Consider the following 20628-nt stretch of genomic DNA (forward strand, 5'->3'; position numbering starts at 1 on the left):
CTGCTTTTGTGACTCCTTTATGCATTATTCCTTTTCCCTGCTTTCATCTCCTTCCGTCCATCTCTCTCCGGCAGCGAATAATTTGACATTGACGTTTGCATAAAAATCTCTCTCTCTCTCTCTCTCTCTCTCTCTCTCTCTCTCTCTCTCTCTCTCTCTCTCATGGGAAGAGCTATGACGGATACATGATATACGGTTCTTATTTTCGTGGTGTATTTTTTCTTATTTATTTCTCTTTTGATACATATTGTTGCTATTTTCACTTTTTTTTCTCGTGATAGTATTTTTTTCATTTATTGTATCTTAACATTGTTTCAGAATATATTTTGAGTTTCTCTCTAGGGTCTTTATTTTTTTTTTTTTTTTTTGTTCACCTCTGTTTCTAGCGTTGCGATAATTTTTAACGAAATTATTTACTTGATGCTCATTATCTAATGTTGTCTATATGTACATAAAGTTTCTATAAAACTCGTATCCCCTTGAGCTGACAAGGCTTGTCATATATAACTATTCGGAAATATCATTGATCTTAATAACACTAATTATGTGTTGGCCTTAGACTCACTCTCTCCCTCACTCTTATTCTTATTTGTAAGAGAGAGAGAGAGAGAGAGAGAGAGAGAGAGAGAGAGAGAGAGAGAGAGAGAGAGAGAGAGAGAGAGAGAGAATCCTTAGCATTTATAATCTTATTACTTTATATTTTCATTCTTTATATAAAACCAGTAATAAAAATAAAAGTTGGAGAATTACTATTACTTTCAATTATTATGACAATATTTTTTTTATGACAATAATTTATTAAGTGGTTATTAACTACTGGGCATAATCATGATTATTTTCATTGGAGAAACAAATCCACAGTTATGTATGTAGATATTTATCATTAAAAATATATTATGTAACCCATACATAACCGTGGATTTGTTTCTCCATTTCAAGATTCATGATACTATGAGTGTTTTTTAATTGTTTTCGTTATTATCATAATCAGTACTATTATGGGTAGTAGTATTAGCAGCGAGAAGTCGAATTACTGGAAGAGATACAGAGAGAGAGAGTAAATAGCCGTCTGGAAGACTCAAGAGCCGAAGAAAATCCCACCGGCGAGAACACATGGTTTAAGCCCAAAGCAGAGAGGAGCGAGGAAGAGGTTTTATCCGTTTATTGTGTTCAAAGGGAACCGTTTGTAGCTGTGGGATGCCATTATCCCTAAGGAGAACCCAAACTAGAACGCCTATTGGGGTTGGGCTCCTGAATACCACACCAACTTTTACTGTCCTTTTTATGGGAGAGGAGGGAACGTTGCAAGTCTTTGGATAAAGCGAGGTTTCCTTATTTCTAAGGTTGTACGTGTTCGAGTGGTCGTCTATGTAATCATTGATTTGTGAAGTTTGTTATTTGCTTTGCTCAGTAATGTTGATGGAATGCTAAATCCAATATTAACAGGAGATTGTCTATATGATTTGTGAAATTCATCCATCTTGCGATGTTTCGTTCTTTTGTTTACCTTCTTGGCAAAATACTAAGATTTGCCTAAATTACCAAACCATACACTACTCCCTTAAATCAAATTATAAATGCATTTGTATTAAAGATCGGAAACCGATTGATTTTCATGTCTTTTCAATCCGCTGTTTAGCTTAACTTTTAGTCCTTTGCACTACAGTTTACAATGACATAAAAAGATGGTCTTATTAATTATAATAATTATATCATTTCTCCATGCGATAACACACTTATTCTCCCGTAAAATGTATGAAATTATTATTGAACGTGCACTTTGAATTGAAATGTTTATATTATGTAGAATGTAATCACTATACATTTTAAAATCTAGGCATTCATATACACAGTAAAGCGGAGTTGCCTCTTAGTGAACATAAGGTCCAGATGGCATAGCTGGTAATACCTGCATGAGGCCCGAGCTCCTGGTACAAGTGCCTACTGCCTTGTAGGTTGACACCTTTTAGGTAAAGCACAGATACCCAAAATTGTGGCCCTGCTCAGTCAGCACCAGAAACCGTTGGCAATGGGATGTTTCAACTGTGAGCGTCTGGTGGACGGTCTTTGTTGAAAACGAATGGACAATAGCCTTAAGAAAGTAAAAGCGGAAAATACTCATTAAATCTTTTTTTCTAATTCTAGTCGTCTGATCGCGTTGACAATAACGTCACTTTGACACGCACATCAGACCATTCCCTTGAAAGACGTAGTAACTATTATATTTTGCAGTTAACTCTACCATACTCTCGATATGAAAGTCTTCCTCCCCTTCCCTTTAACTTAAACAAGCTTACGTTATTTATGAATTTCTTTTCTACTTTCATTCTTACCGCGTATGGTTTCGACTAATTATTATTATTATTATTATCATTATTATTATTATTATTATTATTATTAAGACAGCTAAACATTATACACATTTAACGACAGTCTTCAAATAACAAGGCCATTACAAGTTGATGGGCCAATTTACAGTTGTTTCAGTGTACAAAGTTTTAAGGTTAAAACAAAACTTTATTTATAAATTTTAGACATTAGACTCAATTTTCTAATCGAATGTCATTTGGCAGAGGACATTTGCTACTAAATGATCACAAGCCAAGAAATAAGCAATATGCCATTGTGATTATTTTCATGAAAAATCAGTCATTTTTCAGGTTTATTTGACAGATACTAAAAAGTAACAAAAGCAAATGAAATGAAAATTCCTTAATTCATGTTCAGGTTTTTTTTAACGTAACTTGTTATTGCTGCTTCATAAATCTTAGGGTTTAACATGGATAATGAATTAAAATCCCATTCGCGAGGATGGAACACTGCAGAAAAAAAGAGGTTAAAAATAAAAAAAGAAAAGAAAAATGAACTGGTGAATAGCTTGCATTTGGTTGTTAAATTATGCAAAAAGATCCATCCTGCAAACTTTTGTTACTTCTATGCATGTGTATGTAAGCATGCTTAATCAGTTTTTTCTTGGTACTGCGCGTAATGGAAATCTGTCATTTATATATTTCTTTAGTTCTCGTAGCCGTCAAATCAGTTTTCTTGCAGAATTTCTTGGTTATCGAAGACTAAAGCTGGAACTCTATTGAAAAATATATGGTGAAAAAAATTGTGAAGTCTCAGAAAATGATAGCCGTAGACAAAAGAAGATAAAAATATGGATAGTGGGCATGAAGCTTCAACGTTCCTTAATAGGTATACCAAATAGATGAGTGAAAGACAAAAATTATTAAATGGCAACAGGAACTTAGAAAAGTCTAAATTTCTGTTTTCCATAGCACGTGTTACCAGGAAAAGCACATGATTAAGCAAACAGCCATACACACGCTTAGAAATGGTGAAAATTTGCAGTACGATTGTTTGTTTTTTGCGTAATTTAACAGGTGGATACAAGATATTCACCAGTTCCTTATTCTTTTTTATTTTTCTTTAGAGTTTGCAATCCGATCACGCCCTCAATATTTATGAAGCAGCACTGAAATGTTACATTACTAAAAATACCTGAACATGAATTAAGAAATAATCGATACATTTGTTTTTGTTACTGCTCAGTAATTTGCGAATAAACCTGATTTTTAGTCATCCTCAGAGAAAACAATCACATTTACTGTAATCAGTGGAGCTACGTCAGAACAGGGTGGCATAATACTAATTTCTTGACCTGGAATCCTTTAACAGAACATTCTTTATAGAGTCGATGAAAATAATCACGTATCATCGGTTATGAATAACAGCGCCTTAAATCTTGACATTGATAAAAAAAAAATGCTTTGAGACATCAACCTCCCAAGAACATATTTTTTACCTCATTTCGAATTCATCAATTCTACATTATGTTATATCTTTTTATTGCTTCTGCGTGGAATTCATTCCAAGAAACTGGGTTGTCAGATCGTCTTGTACTTGTTGGGTTAACAAGATCCTTGACTGTGCTCCTCTTTGAGTTCAAAAAAGTTCCCCAATTATTTTTCTTCCCCGAGACCCCTCCCGTCCAACCCTTTCAATGTGTTATAGATGCTGACTTGGCATTTCCTGGATTCTCACTTAAGTGTCGTCGGTTCATTACTCTATAATTTTGTTTTTGGGCTTACCTCCTCGCCACCTTCGTTTTCCTTTATTATTTACTTTTTTCTTTTTAATACTTGATGCATATTATTGTCGAACTCTGGTAGGTGCTTCACTAATTATGTCCTTTGTATGTACTTTAACAATTTTCTTTTCTATCTTTCCGTATCCTTCAATTTGAGAGCATGCGCCTTGATTTGTTATATATATATATATATATATATATATATATATATATATATATATATATATATATATATATATATATATATATATATATATATATATATATATATATATATATATATATATATATATATATATATATATATATATATATATATATATATATATATATATATATATATATATATATATGTATATATATATATATATATATATATATACTTTTATCGCATCATATGATTCATATATAATCATATATATAAATATATATATATATATCCATATATATTCTATATAAATAATATATTTTAACAAATGTTACCGAAATGCTGCTCGAATTTTTAGTTGATAAGATAGAAAAAGAAAATCCCGTGGGCTCAAAGAACCAGCGAAGGACAAGAACTCAGGACTAAGTGGAGTGGACAGCTTTAAACCACACGGCCAGCAAGAAGGTATATATGGATATATATCCCATATACAAATCTCCCGTCGAACTCATATGTTTGTATTTATATGACGATATCCACCCACCTCTACCATGTTGACTGTGACCAACCCGTTTGTCGCACGCAGCCAAAAATATGAATTTTTATCACATCACCGTGATTCACATACAGTCAGTAAGCTCTCTCTCGTCCTCTAATATCCAATCTCTCTACTCTCCTGTTAAGACAGTTTTCAATATACAACGCCCAGGAATTTTTAGTTGATGATAAGTTCACCCCGTCCCCCAAAATTCCAGCGGGACAAGAACTCAGGACTACATAAATTATATTATCTCAGTGACCTTGAAAACTGTGAATTAGACACTAATATAGGTCATATTTGACATTTATTATTTTCACCCCTTGTCAACCCCATTTCCTATCGGGGCTGTACTTGGACTTAAAGGGCATGGTTTCCCTTGTCATCTCAGACTGATCAGTGTTGTTTGATGGTTTAAACACTTGCTATCTGTGCAGTGTTGTTTGATTTTTCTTGTCACCCTTTCCTGTGCTCCCTTTGTTAAATGGTTTCTTGTCTTGCTAGTCTTCTTTTTCATATTTGTTTGATGGTTTCTTGTGAGGTATGATACACTGTAGAATTTATTTAGATGGTTTCTTGTCTTGCTCGAACTGTGCAGTGTTGTTTGATGGTTTCTTGTCAATCCTTGACTGTGGTGTTGTTTGATGGTTTCTTGATCTTTTACTCCTCTGTGCAGTATTCTTTTTAGATAGTTTCTTATCTTGCTACCAGTTTGTTTAAAATTGTTTCAATGCTTTCAGAGTTATGCTGGAATGCAGTGTTGTTACATCCATTTCATGTTTACTTGTCTATATATTGTTTGATATATATATCTTGCTATCTATATAGTGTTGTTTGATGGTTTCTTATCTTGCTTGTCTATGAAATGTTGTCACACCGGTTTATATACAATCATGATGTCTACAAATGTTGTTTGACATTTCAAATGTCTTGCTACTTCTGGAATATCCCGTTTGGGAATTATTTCTTGGGGAATTTATAAGTGATAAATGGATCGGTTTCTTGTCTTGCTCAATCTGTGCAGTGTTGTTCCAGTCGATGGTTTCTTGTCTTGAGCCATCAAGAGCAGTGTTGTTTGATCTGGTTTCTTGTCTTGCCGTCTGAGAGTGTTGTTCGATGGTTTCTTGTCGTGCTTAACCCACCTCCACCATGACAGCTCATTGATATGTTTGGAATCACAGCTTGTTATTAAGAAATCTTTGTCATGGTTTCATTTTATGTACAATCTGAAGCATAAATGTTGTTTAATATAAAATCTTGTCTTGCTCGTCTGTATCCCAATGGTGAATTATCACCGATGGTTTCTTGTCTTAAATGGATCGGTACTGCAGTGTTGATCCTCGACACAGGTTTCTTGTCTTGCAACTCCAGTCGTGGTTTGATAGTTTCTTGTCTTGCCATCAAGAGAGCAGTGTTGTTAATGATGAATCTGCTGTCTTGTTTACCTGTCAAGAGTTGTTTGAAAAAATTTCTTGTCTTGCTTTCATTAACCCACCTGTTGTTTGATGACAGCTCTTGGCGCGTTTGGAACAGTGTTGTTATGAAATGGTTTCACACCTTGCTTGTATGTCAGTGTTGTTCGATGGTTTCTTGTCGTGCAAATGTCACGCTAGTGTTGTTTGATGGTTTCTAATCGTGATATGTCTGAAGTAGTGTTGTTTGATATTTCTTGTCATTTGTACTTGTCATGATAATAGTGTTGTTTATATATTTATAATCGTATATATATATATATATATTGTTTATATATATTTATTATATATATTGTATATACATGTTGTTTGATGGTTTCTTGTCGCAGAGTTGTTCCTTTGCAGTGTTGTTTTTTGATGGTTTCCTTTCGTGGCACTGTCTTTGATAATGACTTTTTTGATATTTTCTCACTTTGCTTTCAATCTTTCTTCAAAATTTGTTTGCCGAGGTGGTTTCCATTTATTTCACTTGTTACGGTCCATTTCGCCTGAATCGCATTGTTTGAAGAGTTTCTTGTCAATAACATCCTAATTGTTGTTTATATGGTTTCTTATCGTTACTGGCAGTTTGTTTGATGGGGATTTCTTGTCGTGCTTGTATTTACAATGCTTAGATTGATAAGGTTTTAATTATTTACATTATATCAATGTAAAACGTTGTTTGATGGTTTCTTGTCGTTATTGTATTAGTTTGATATTCTATTTTTCTAATCGTGCTTATATCCGTTAATAAAGTTTGTTTGATTTTCTTGTCGTATGGTCCGTGGGGCTTGTTGTTTGATGGTTTCTTGTCCCTGTCTTGTTCTTGTGTGTTGTTTGATGGTTTCTTGTCGTGCCTTCTGTCTGTGTTATTTGATGGTTTCTTGTCGGGCTTTTCTGTTAGTGTTGTTTAATGGTTTCTAATCGTTATTGTCTGTCCCGATATGTACTGTATTGTTTTTGATGGTTTCTTGTCGTGCTGGTCCGTAAGTGTTGTTTGATGGTTTCTTGTCGCGCTTGTCTGTGTAATGTTGTTTGATGGTTTCTTGTCGTGCTTGTCTGTGCAGTGTTGTTTGATGGTTTCTTGTCTTGCTTGTCTGTGCAGTGTTGTTTGATGGTTTCTTGTCTTGCTTGTCTGTGCAGTGTTGTTTGATGGTTTCTTGTCTTGCTCGTCTGTGCAGTGTTGTTTGATGGTTTCTTGTCGTGCTTGTCTGTGCAGTGTTGTTTGATGGTTTCTTGTCGGGCTTGTCTGTGCAGTGTTGTCTGATGGTTTCTTGTCGTGGTTTCTTGTCGTTGTTTGATGGTTTCTTGTCGTCTTGTCTGCAGTGCTGTTTGATGGTTTCTTGTCGTGCTTGTCTGTGCAGTGTTGTTTGATGGTTTCTTGTCGTGCTTGTCTGTGCAGTGTTGTTTGATGGTTTCTAATCGTGCTTGTCTGTGTAGTGTTGTTTGATGGTTTCTTGTCTTGCTTGTCTGTGCAGTGTTGTTTGATGGTTTCTTGTCGTGCTTGTCTGTGCAGTGTTGTTTGATGGTTTCTTGTCGTGCTTGTCTATGCAGTGTTGTTTGATGGTTTCTTGTCGTGTTTGTCTGTGTAGTGTTGTTTGATGGTTTCTTGTCTTGCTTGTCTGTGCAGTGTTGTTTGATGGTTTCTTATCGTGCTTGTCTGTGTAGTGTTGTTTGATGGTTTCTTGTCGTGCTTGTCTGTGTAGTGTTGTTTGATGGTTTCTTAATCGTGTTTGTCTGTGTAGTGTTGTTTGATGGTTTCTTGTCGTGCTTGTCCGTGCAGTGTTGTTTGATGGTTTCTTGTCATGCTTGTCTGTGCAGTGTTGTTTGATGGTTTCTTGTCGTGCTTGTCTGTGTTGTTTGATGGTTTCTGTGTTGTTTGATGGTTTCTTGTCGTGCTTGTCTGTGCAGTGTTGTTTGATGGTTTCTAATCGTGCTTGTCTGTGTAGTGTTTGTTTGATGGTTTCTTGTCGTGCTCGTCTGTGTAGTGTTGTTTGATGGTTTCTTGTCTTGCTTGTCTGTGCAGTGTTGTTTGATGGTTTCTAATCGTGCTTGTCTGTGTAGTATTGTTTGATGGTTTCTTGTCGTGCTGGTCCGTGCAGTGTTGTTTGATGGTTTCTTGTCGTGCTTGTCTGTGCAGTGTTGTTTGATGGTTTCTTGTGCTCGTCTGTGTAGTGTTGTTTGATGGTTTCTTGTCGTTCTTGTCTGTGTAGTGTTGTTTGATGGTTTCTTGTCTTGCTTGTCTGTGTAGTGTTGTTTGATGGTTTCTTGTCTTGCTCGTCTGTGCAGTGTTGTTTGATGGTTTCTTGTCTTGCTTGTCTGTGCAGTGTTGTTTGATGGTTTCTTGTCTTGCTTGTCTGTGCAGTGTTGTTTGATGGTTTCTTGTCGTGCTTGTCTGTGCAGTGTTGTTTGATGGTTTCTAATCGTGCTTGTCTGTGTAGTGTTGTTTGATGGTTTCTTGTCGTGCTTGTCTGTGCAGTGTTGTTTGATGGTTTCTAATCGTGCTTGTCTGTGTAGTGTTGTTTGATGGTTTCTTGTCGTGCTTGTCTGTGCAGTGTTGTTTGATGGTTTCTTGTCGTGCTTGTCTGTGCAGTGTTGTTTGATGGTTTCTTGTCGTGCTTGTCTGTGCAGTGTTGTTTGATGGTTTCTTGTCGTGCTTGTCTGTGCAGTGTTGTTTGATGGTTTCTAATCGTGCTTGTCTGTGTAGTATTGTTTGATGGTTTCTTGTCGTGCTGGTCCGTGCAGTGTTGTTTGATGGTTTCTTGTCGTGCTTGTCTGTGTAGTGTTGTTTGATGGTTTCTTGTCTTCCTTGTCTGTGCAGTGTTGTTTGATGGTTTCTTGTCTTGCTTGTCTGTGCAGTGTTGTTTGATGGTTTGATGGTTTTTAATCGTGCTTGCCTGTGTAGTATTGTTTGATGGTTTCTTGTCGTGCTTGTCTATGTAGTGTTGTTTGATGGTTTCTTATCGTGCTTGTCTGTGTAGTGTTGTTTGATGGTTTCTTATCGTGCTTGTCTGTGTAGTGTTGTTTGATGGTTTCTTATCGTGCTTGTCTGTGTAGTGTTGTTTGATGGTTTCTTATCGTGCTTGTCTGTGTAGTGTTGTTTGATGGTTTCTTGTCGTGCTTGTCTGTGCAGTGTTGTTTGATGGTTTCTAATCGTGCTTGTCTGTGCAGTGTTGTTTGATGGTTTCTTGTCGTGCTTGTCTTTGTAGTGTTGTTTGATGGTTTCTTGTCGTTCTTGTCTGTGTAGTGTTGTTTGATGGTTTCTTGTCGTGCTTGTCTTTGTAGTGTTGTTTGATGGTTTCTTGTCGTCTTGTCTGTGTAGTGTTGTTTGATGGTTTCTTATCTTGCTTGTCTTTGTCTGTGCAGTGTTGTTTGATGGTTTCTTGTCTTGCTTGTCTGTGCAGTGTTGTTTGATGGTTTCTTGTCTTGCTTGTCTGTTTTAGTGTTGTTTGATGGTTTCTTGTCTTGCTTGTCTGTGCATTGTTGTTTGGATGGTTTCTTGTCGTGTCTTGTCTTTGTAGTGTTGTTGTTTGATGGTTTCTAATCGTGCTTGTCTGTGTAGTGTTGTTTGATGGTTTCTTGTCGTGCTTGTCTGTGCAGTGTTGTTTGATGGTTTCTAATCGTGCTTGTCTGTGTAGTATTGTTTGATGGTTTCTTGTCGTGCTGGTCCGTGCAGTGTTGTTTGATGGTTTCTTGTCGTGCTTGTCTGTGTAGTGTTGTTTGATGGTTTCTTGTCGTGCTCGTCTGTGCAGTGTTGTTTGATAGTTTCTTGTCGTGCTGGTCTGTGTAGTGTTGTTTGATGGTTTCTTGTCGTGCTTGTCTGTGTAGTATTGTTTGATGGTTTCTTGTCTTGCTTGTCTGTGTAGTGTTGTTTGATGGTTTCTTGTCGTGCTTGTCTATGTAGTGTTGAAACATGGTTTCCTGTTGAGCTTGTCTGTGCTTTGTTGTTTGATGGTTTCTTGTCGTGCTTGTCTGTGCATTGTTGTGGGATGGTTTCTTGTCGTGCTTGTCTGTGCAGTGTTGTTTGATGGTTTCATGTCGTGCCTGTCTGTGCAGTGTTGTTTGACGGTTTCTTGTCATGCTTGTCTGTGCCGTGTTGTTTGATGGTTTCTTGTCGTGCTTGTCTGTGCAGTATTGTTTGATGGTTTCTTGTCGTGCTCGTCTGTGCCGTGTTGAAAGATGGCTCCCGTGTTTCTGCGTGCAATTAAACTAAGTGTATTTGATGTCCTACCGATGTAGCTTTGAACAGAACATCAAAAGGTCTATTAATACCTGGGAATTACGCATAATTGCAAAGGAAATTAGGAAAAAATGGGATAGTAAATAATTTAGTTCGATAATATTAATTAAACCAGTTAATTACGCAATTTTCACGACATTAGCATTCCAGATTTCGTGAAACGCAGACCTTGAAATAAATTAATAAATTTTGTGAAAGTAAGGAAGCGTCAGAGTGAAATGAATTTCAAGACAAGAAAAAAATCGAGGAAATATATACATTTATACAACCAAAACAATTTTAAGCCAAAGTTTAAGCTGCTTACAGATGAAATTTAATAACATGGGAAATGTACTTTAAAGATTGATATATCACAAAGTAAGCTTAATAAAGAAAAAAATCTTTGTAAGTACAAAACTTGATATATTATATGCCGGAATAGAATTTAAAAAGTTACTGGAAGAAAGTGAAAGGAAAAAATGTGAAATTTAAAATCAATTAACATAATAGCGTCAAGTATTTGAAAAAGGTTGCCAGTGGGCAGCAGAAACAACTGGAGAACGATTTTCAGAGCTCCAAGGAGTACAGGAAGGCGAAGAAGGGAGGGAATAACAGCACGTGGCTAAGGGGAATCTTATCTGAGTGTTCCAAGAACCCATAACACTTAAGGGGAGGACTGAGATCAAGGAGGGAAAGGTGTGTGGACCAAAGGAAAGACACACAAGTAAAAAATGCTTCGAAGTTTCCTCGGCACAGTCGGGTTTTCTGTACAGCCGCTACAGCGTATAATCAAGGCCACCGAAAATAGATCTATCTTTCGGTGGTCTCGGTATAATGCTGTATGAGCCGCGGCCCATGTCACTTTAAACACGGCCCGGTGATGTCCTGTCCTATATCGTTGGCAGAGGCACGATTACCGCTAACTTTAACCTTAAATAAAATAAAAAAAACTACACAGGCTAGAGGGCTGCAATTTGGTATGTTTGATGATTGGAGGGTGGATGACCAACATACCAAATTGTAGCCCTCTAGCCTTAGTAGTTTTTAAGAACTGAGGGCGGACAGTAAAAGTGTCGACGGACAGACAAAACCATCTCAATAGTTTTCTTTTACAGAAAACTTAAAAACTGGAACCGCCAGAATGCATAAGGAATGACCTTAAAAAGGTTCCATAGAAAAATGGGAAAAAATGAAAAAAACTAAATAAAGAGGGAAAAAGGTGGAAAAATAAAATAAAAGCATGCACCCAAGGGTTTAAAAAGGAATGGGAGATAGGGAATATAAGAAAAAACTTGGAGGAAAGGGGATGACGGGTCATTAAGACTGGTGATACAATAGGCCTATTGAAAGGGAGTAATGTTTAGGTAGCTTAAGGCAGAAACTTGGAAGAAATGCGGCTATAAATTTTTCAGGTTGATAGACTGAGCATCTTATCGAGTACTTTGATAACTTATGAAAGAAAACTGTTAATTGATAAGATAACATTTTAATTAATTATGGCTATAAAAAATATCTTGAGTAAATAAATGAGAAAAACGGAAAGAATATCAGCATTAATGTTGTTTTCCAGAGGCATTCCTTGAACGAAAATCCAAATACATCTTGTGGAATCTATCTCGTAATATTGAAGAATGAATTATAAAAATGTATGCAAATATAGCAGAAGAAAACGAAATAAAAAAAGTTGAGCTTCACATAAATGTTGAATATTCCTATCATTAATAAAAGGATAATCAAACTTTGATAAAAAAATAAATAAGAACAAACATATGTTAATATATTTAGGTAGAGTTGAGTATTAAAAGGCGACTGATGAGGAGGAGTTCTTTCTTTCAACCTCCTCGTCCTTCTTGTATCATCTCATTTGTATTTCTGCTTTTTCCGTTATTAAGACTTGCAACCACTCTGCGTTATCAAGAGTTATTTCAACAAGAGTTCTCAAATTTCTTCAACTACTTATTTGATCACGAAAGTCAATTTTCACATGGTAACTTTTCTCTAATAATCACATCTGCATTTATTTTGCTGATAAACATTGATTCGTTAACTTTTCTCTTAGTGTATACTTCCTAATTATGTATGAGCATTTCATTTTATCCTTGAACTGTTTACTCAAAATTTATCAATAAATTTTCATTCGAGCCAGTTTATTTTACTCTCCTCTTCGTGTACCAAAATGACGGCGTTTCCGATAATTTCCCTTTTCAGTGTCTAAAGCTCTCATCCTATTGCCTCACTGCACACATACTTCGTTTCTCCGTCATTTACCTTTAACTCGAGTCTAGTTGGTTCTCTTCATTAAATGCCGCTAACTGGTCATAAACATATATTTTTAATAACCCATCCCTTTTTCAAACGGCTGCTGTATAGATGTTACGCTTATTTTTTTTATCACAAATTAAAAAACATCCTGAGCCCTAACTCTCTAAACACATTTGCATTCTGTTTTTAACTTAACCGTCTTTTTGATCGTGTCTAAATGTCACTGTCCTTAACATATCTGTTGTAACCTCTGGGCTTGCGAATCAATCTTTTCCTCAGCTTCGGAGACCAGCAACAAGTTAACTGTAATTTCTGAAGAATTGAAAAGAGCACTCAGAGTTCAAGCAACCGTCGAGTTCAAGGTGAAAGAGAAATTTCTACTCGAGATTGTTGCTCCCTTTTGGTCTAGACCACCACCCCCAATCCTGAATGGGATCGTTATCATCACTACGATCCTTTGAAGCGTTCTTTAAAGATCTGGAGGAAAGTCAACATTTGTAATGGAAATTTTGCCTGCTTGGAGAAAGAGATTGCGTTTCGTTCTTACGTGTTTTGATAATAACATCTTTTACATAATTGTTTATTACAATCAGCTTTTACTGCAGCAGTATACATACACACACACATATATATATATATATATAAATGGATGTATGTGTAGATGTGTGTGTGTGTATGTTCTAGTATAACTCTGAAATGCATTGAGCAATTTCAGCCAAACTTGGTACGCATATGACGTGCTACCTGGCACCAAAGAGGGTGGGGGTGGGAAGGGGGTGACATGTAAAACTAACGGGAAACAATAGATATTAGTGTCTAATCCATAGTGTTTCGAAGTCACTAAGATGAATAGTGACACTCCTGACGCCCTTTAAGTCCAAGTTTAGCCCCAGTAAGAAGGAGGGTGAGAAGGGGTGAAAAACAAAATGTCAAAAATGACAGATATTAGTGTCTAGCCCATAGTTTTTGAGGTCACTGACATGAATAGTGACGATCCCAGTGGCCTTCAACTCAAAGTTCAGCCCCGAAAGGAATGGTGGGTGAGAAGGGGTAATATATAAAATGACAAAAATACTGGCCAATGTAATTGAAGCACCTATCTTAACAGGAAAGGGAGAGAGAGAGAGAGAGTTCATCGATTGTCATTCAGAGTTTTTCTGGGCAGCACCGGGTTGGTCAGCTAGTATATATATATAAAAAAAATAAATAAATATATATGTGTGTATATATATATATCTGTATATACTGTATATAAATATATATATATATATATATGTATATTATATATATATATATATATATATATATATATATATATATATGTATGTATATATATATATATATATATATATATATATATATATATGTATATTTATATATGTATATATATTTATATATATATATATATATATATATATATATATATATATATATATATATATATATATATATATATATATATATATATATATGTATATATATATATATATATATATATATATATATATATATATATATATATATATATATATATATATATATATATATATATATTGATATTGATATTGATATTGATATTGTACTGTATCTGTCCATTTAAATTTTAATAAAATGTCGTGGCTACACAGCCAACAGGTTCTCCTGAGTTAGAATTTAGCACCAAAAGCCACAAATCGACCATTAGGCTAAATAAAGTTTGGAAATCAAGTAGACAGAAATTGCCTGCTAAAAAAAGGATTATATACAAGTCTAACACGATCTGTATTCTGCACAAAATTGAATCATGGTATGTCTATTTTTCAGGTCTCCGTTTCTGCCTGATCATTATTATTGTTACTGCACTTAGTTATTCTTCTTTAATATTACCTACAGCCATGTATGGATATCTTTTTTTCATATAAATATATGTAAATCATAAAGCGTATATTTTTATTTTAAAATTCTCTTTCCAATCCTCTTTCGAAATTTTACGGTTCACGTCGGTCATGAAATCATAGTTCATGTTATTGTTTTCTCACAGAAAAATTTATTCTTGTTAAAACATTTTGTATGTTACTGACTGTTAGTAAAATATTTCATGAATTTTGCCGGATAACTGAAACCAGTAAGTGCACCCAAAATGATTTTGACAAATATGATAAGAGCATTTGCATGATGTTGGGTGAGATTTTGTCACTCAGCTGAACTGGAGTGTGGCTTTGACTGAATATTTTCGGGTTTCGTGCTGATGTACAGGTTTCACGCTGATTTGACTATTGCTCTTTTCAGTTATGCAATCTCACGAATATCACCCAAAATGTTATGTTATTCGTTTTGCCGGTGACTCTTAAAAGCTTGGAATGAAATAAGTATGGAAAATACGCTTCGTATCACATTGCACAATGTCTTGAGCAGTATTGAACGAAGACTGAATCTGAATGTAAAGTAGGTGAAAAATCAATAATTTCTGTTTAATACTTTTCTGTGAAGAGTAAGACATTGTCACAGAAAATTAATCAGATTGATAATAAGAAACATACAGCATTATTAGTTCCATACAAGTAACATAGATAACGTGAACTTGACCGGTCCAGAGCAAAAGAAAATCATACTTAAAATGCAGATGAATAATTTTCAGAAAACCTGAAAAACTGAAAGGAAAAATCAAATTGGGTGACTAACCAAATATAACTAACATGGACATTCTAGTAAAGGTAAATATTATTATCGAGATCATGAAGGTGTCAGTTCACACAATTAATAAAGTGAAATATAATTTATGAAAAAATAAAACTACACGCTCTGAATGCACCTTCTAGCTTAAAACTAAGAATCAGTGTGAAGCAAATGGGTCCGACAGCGGCGTTTGCATAGATTTACAATACATCCGGGAATTGATGACTTGAATGAACAGGAATAAAGGCGACTAAAGTATTTAAACACATGTTTGTTATACGCTGAGACATTAAAAGCGTTCATCATGATGCCTGAGAACTTAACATTACAGTCACTCTCCTAAATACTACCAACTAAACACACGACAGAAAAAATCTAATGCCTGTGTACTGGCAATATCCCAAGCGAATACGGCGAAAGGCGAGGGGTGGATCCAGTCTCAGCTTCTAACCTAAATGGACTCGCGTCTTACACGTAAGAATACATGTTACCTTATTTTTTCCCCAAGTCCAGCAATGATTTCACGCTGGCAGATGGCAATTGTATACGTATTTTTTTTCGCAGACGACAAAAGATTGCTCACAGACAAGCGAGTAAAATCGTCATAGCTAGTTATATTGCATTGACCCTGTAAAACATTCTTGAGTCCAGATGATTTTGGCGATCATTCACATGAACCAACATTCAGCTGTATTACACAAAGCAATAGCTCAGTCTGGAATCCTAAACCAGTCTTCCTATGGCAATGTAATCATTTGGTATGATGCAATATCCTCAGAAGTAAGACTTAAACGACGTAAGGCTTTAGTTCTGCATGAAAATAGAGGAGCGCGCGAGGGTTTCTAATGACGAATTCATTTAAACAAGAGGAAAGCCTTTAAGGAAATTCATCATTAGAAAACCAGCCGTGGTTGCGAAAGAGATTTATCGAAAGGTGCTCGTTATAGATGCGCTATCTGGTAAAAGATCAGTAAAGCAAGACTTGCGTAAACAGGTCCTGTTCTAAAAATCTTGATTAAATTAGCTCGGGTTCTTTAAATGAAGAAAAAATACAAGATTGAAAGGATGTCATCAGTTTAATTAATTATGATTTTAATTTTCTGTTAATGACATTACCAAAATTGTAAGTGTTCCGTTCCCTTCAACAAAATATTTTTTTATACATGAGCCGGGTATTCTGCGCTTGAGGGTGAAATTGAATTCATCTCATTACGGGAACAACTCTCAAAAAATGTAAAGAAGGCAAGGGCACACACTCGTTAACACACATGGAGCCATAACTGCAACTAGTATCTCTCTCTCTCTCTCTCTCTCTCTCTCTCTCTCTCTCTCTCTCTCTCTCTCTCTCTCTCATCGTGTACACCCAGCTCAAGGTCCTCTGTCTTCACTAGCTGATGACGTAAAGATGCAATGTTACAGTTTCACATTCAAAATTTATAAACTTCACAGTTAATTCACATTAAAGAAATATATAACTGATCTTGTTCTTATCAACACTGCTAATTTTGCCAATTGTTACTCAATAAAACATACTTAACAGTAAAAAAAAATCCGTATTTATAATAATTTTAATACGACAATGATAAGCTAAACTATTTTGTTTTTACCGATTGTCCTTTTCTCCTGCATAATGTTCATGGTCATCTGTTATATTTATTTTTAAATGTAGCAATAATATTACTAACTCTTCACATTCTTAATATATACGTACATACATACATACAAACATACAAACATTCTTATATATATATATATATATATATATATATATATATACATACATTATATATTTATATATACATATTTATATACACACACACACACACATATATATATATATATATATATATATATATATATATATATATATATATATATATATATATATATATATACTATATATATATATATATATATATATATATATGTGTATATATATATGTGTGTGTGTCTATATATATATATATATATATATATATATATATATATATATATATATATATATATGTTTGTAAGGTTTCCCAGGTTATCTTACCCTTATCATTATTAAGTGCCAGACTGATTCATCATGATGAAGGTCAAAAACATAATGTCAGTCTGTAAATGAAACAGATGTCTCTGGTAGTTTATAGTTCACAGACTATAAAAGAGCAAATAATACACTTTGACGAATGTTATTATGCTATCATAATTATTTTTCTCAGTAACAAAAGTAGTAGCGGTAGTACAGTAATATAATTATATTATATCCCAATTAGGTTTTACTTCTCTTTGTTGGGAAAGCCGTTTGATTAAAAAAAATCTTTCTAACAAAAGCCGTAAATGTGGACCAGTTATGACTTGCCCACTCAGAAATGTTTTAACTTTAACCCACAAACACAAATCTCGAATATCATATCATTAGGCTGTTTTTAAAACTCGCCTGATGGAGGAAAAAATATCGCCATATCTCTAACGAATGTTTTTTATTTTTAATAAAGACCAAACCTCTCAGGAAATAATGAATGTAGCGTTCAAATGATTGTGATGCAAAACAAGCCTTTTTTATTGTTATTATACCATTGTTACGCAGCGCCATACAAATCTGTAGACTGGCGCAATAGACAAGCCTGTCCTCTATTCCATTGGCTATAAGTGTTTATGCTCGTGAGCGTATGCGTGTATAGGTACGAATAAAATCATCTAAATCAAATTAAGAGAGAGCATTCCTTCGTCGGTTAACATATGTGGACACACAGTAACTTTTTTTTATCAAGGTCAACCTAAAACTTGCTATAAATGGGGGGACGACACATCTAGCTGTTAGTTGTGCTGTGGAAAGCGAATCCAGGTTAAATGTTTTCAACATGGCCGATTTCCCGAATCTTCCTAAGATTAATGACGGTTCGGATGCATCAGAAATGTCTGATGTAGATGAAAATGAGACTGGCGTTACGTCAAAAGATAGTCAACGGGAGCTGAATGTATTCACAGTCGAATCAAGCCCAAATACTTGTGTGCGGGAAATTGGTGGTAATGAGGCAAGGGGTGATAATAGCGATATTGGTAATTTTAATACTAAGAAGGATAATAGGTGCCCTAGTCTCCCGGACCCTATGAACATTCAATTTCGGGGAGGTTGTAGTGTGCAGGGGCCACCTGATGTTCCGCACACAGAGGTGGACCATTGGAATGTATGTAAGCAACAACTCAATGATGAGGAAGGTTTAAAGGAAATGACTGTTACGGTGTCAGTTCGTCAGAATGATGAGCCCACAGACTTAATGACCTTCGGGAATGATTCTGATATGGAATTATGCGAGAATATGGTGCTTGGCAATGAGGATGCAAACGAAGAGCGGATCTAGGACACAGCAACTGAAAGCCAGTGGAATATTAATATGGAAAGGGTCAGCACGATAAACTTACGAGAGAAGTCTTATCACAAGAGAAGAGGAAAGAAACGAAAATACAAAGCAATGACAGCGTACCGAAAAAGAAGTAGTTATGACTTTTTTTTTTCCATGGCTTTATTAACTGCGACGTTAAATGTCAATGGTTTGAACGATGTAAGATTAATGCGTGTATCTTTCGGTACGTTTGGAAGGGGATGTACAGTCCAGTAAAAAGGGCTACGCTGTGTTTACGCAGAAGTGAAGAGGGAGTGGGAACATTTGATGTGTACTATAAAACTCAAGCTATCTTCAGCTGCGTTGTATTAATCGATGTTTTAAATGGAATTTGTTTGAGTGCGTATTATTGTAAACTTGGATTTAGTTATTTGTTGTTGTTAAGAGATATAAGTGATGTATCTTATGTGACACTGGCGTTCATTCAATTGCCATTGAGGTAACAAGGAATATGTATAAGCCAAAAATTTCCCGTACGTTACATGTAAGGCAACTTATTATTGTCTCAAACTGTCTTCAAAACCAACAATTGAGAGTGATTACCAGCTACTAGACTGGGTATTAATTTAGAAATGCATCAATGTTCCTTTTATAAGTACATTGGAGAGGGAATTTGTATACAAATATATGTATGGGATTTTAGCAACAAACTACAGACTGAAGACATTAAACATTAAAGGTTCAGATTTATGTGATAACTGCAGTGAAACAGAATTTATATTGCATATTTTTTAGTTTTGTAATCATCATAGGCCAATTTTGTTGTATTTTCAAAAGGTGTTTTTAGAGATCTTTTTTTATGAATCCGGATAACTTTATGAAGATTTTAATGTTTAATTTCCACTGTAAATCGAAACTAGATGAAAACAGCGCACTAGTTTTATTGACAGGTTACTGATATGCAGTGTGGGTGAGTAAAGTGAAAAAGATGTTGTCTGATTTGATTTTGTATCTGAAGAGTAAACTGAATTATGATAGATGGTTTTTGCGCAGTACATATAAAAGGAACTTTCGTAAGATTTTCTCAAGGAAATATATGGAATATGTTTTTTAGAAGAATGCTGGCTCAATTGTGTACGATACCATTTCCTTTACCACTAGGTCGGTTAGTCCGAATATTATTTAAGATGGGTATTGATTATTTTCTGTGGTGCAAATTAAAGACTACTGTTATAAATGTAATGTAATTATTGTACGCTGAACAATTTGTACAGTTATAAATAAGAGCTATTTTAAGTGCTATGTATGAAAACTTCTAGAATATTGGTACATGGAAGTTTTCCTATACACAATACAGTAGCCAAAGAATAATGCATATTGTACATTGGATATTTTAAATAAAAGAAACAAATCAAATTATGGACAGGTACTTTAGTCTTAGCGATTACTCAGCTTCACAATCACGATGGACAGGATCGATGTCCACTGAGCTTCACTGAGAAAGTGTTAAAAATGTTGAAATTTTAAATGCACCGTAATATATTTCTTCTTCTATTGTCCTCTTCCACTTTTTCCACGGTATTCTCAGACCATCTAGCAATTATTTTTTAATAGAGCATTATGCTCTTTACAGTATTTCCTATAGTAATAAGCAATTTTTCAACAGTAAAATGCAAAGTAATCCTTATTTTAAAGTCATGCCCTAAGACTTCCATCAAATAAATAGTTACACCCCTCCCCCTTCCCCCTCTCTCTCTCTCTCTCTCTCTCTCTCTCTCTCTCTCTCTCTCTCTCTCTCTCTTGCTTTGCATCGTACGCCATTAAAGGTGATGATGTCTGTTTTCACTGATTACTTTGGGGGTATTCCTTGGAGACGGGGTTCATGATCTTTGCATTCCTCTTGGTCTGAAATGAACCCTGGCAACCGAACTCT

Source organism: Macrobrachium rosenbergii, chromosome 11 (assembly GCF_040412425.1).
Source record: "Macrobrachium rosenbergii isolate ZJJX-2024 chromosome 11, ASM4041242v1, whole genome shotgun sequence".
NCBI lineage: Eukaryota > Metazoa > Arthropoda > Malacostraca > Decapoda > Palaemonidae > Macrobrachium > Macrobrachium rosenbergii.